A 351-nucleotide genomic window follows, 5' to 3' on the forward strand; every position below is an offset into this window, starting at 1 on the left:
CACGACAGGGACCGGTCCCCCGTACCCACTGTCGCTGGTGCCCCCCCGGCACCTCCCGCCGAGCCCGGTGGTCTCTAACTCCAAACAGAGCAGTCTCCGGCCTCGCGTTCAAGAGGCGAGTTCTTGCCGACGTTGTAGCACGCAGCACGTTGTGCCTCCGTTGTTTCTGTGGCTTGGTGTGGGTCATGAGGACATCCGTGGGGTTCGGCGAAACCTAGAAATCCCCTGCTTACGAGATTGTTCACCCTGGCTCCTTTTAATCGCCTCCGCTCCCCCTGTCCCCACGTCCGAGCTCCCGTGGCTTGGTGAAGGGGCATCCTGGCATCGCTGTCCCCTCGCCAGCAGGCACCC

Source organism: Egretta garzetta, unplaced genomic scaffold (genome assembly GCF_000687185.1).
Source record: "Egretta garzetta isolate BGI_Z169 unplaced genomic scaffold, ASM68718v1 scaffold103, whole genome shotgun sequence".
Classification (NCBI taxonomy): Eukaryota; Metazoa; Chordata; class Aves; order Pelecaniformes; family Ardeidae; genus Egretta; species Egretta garzetta.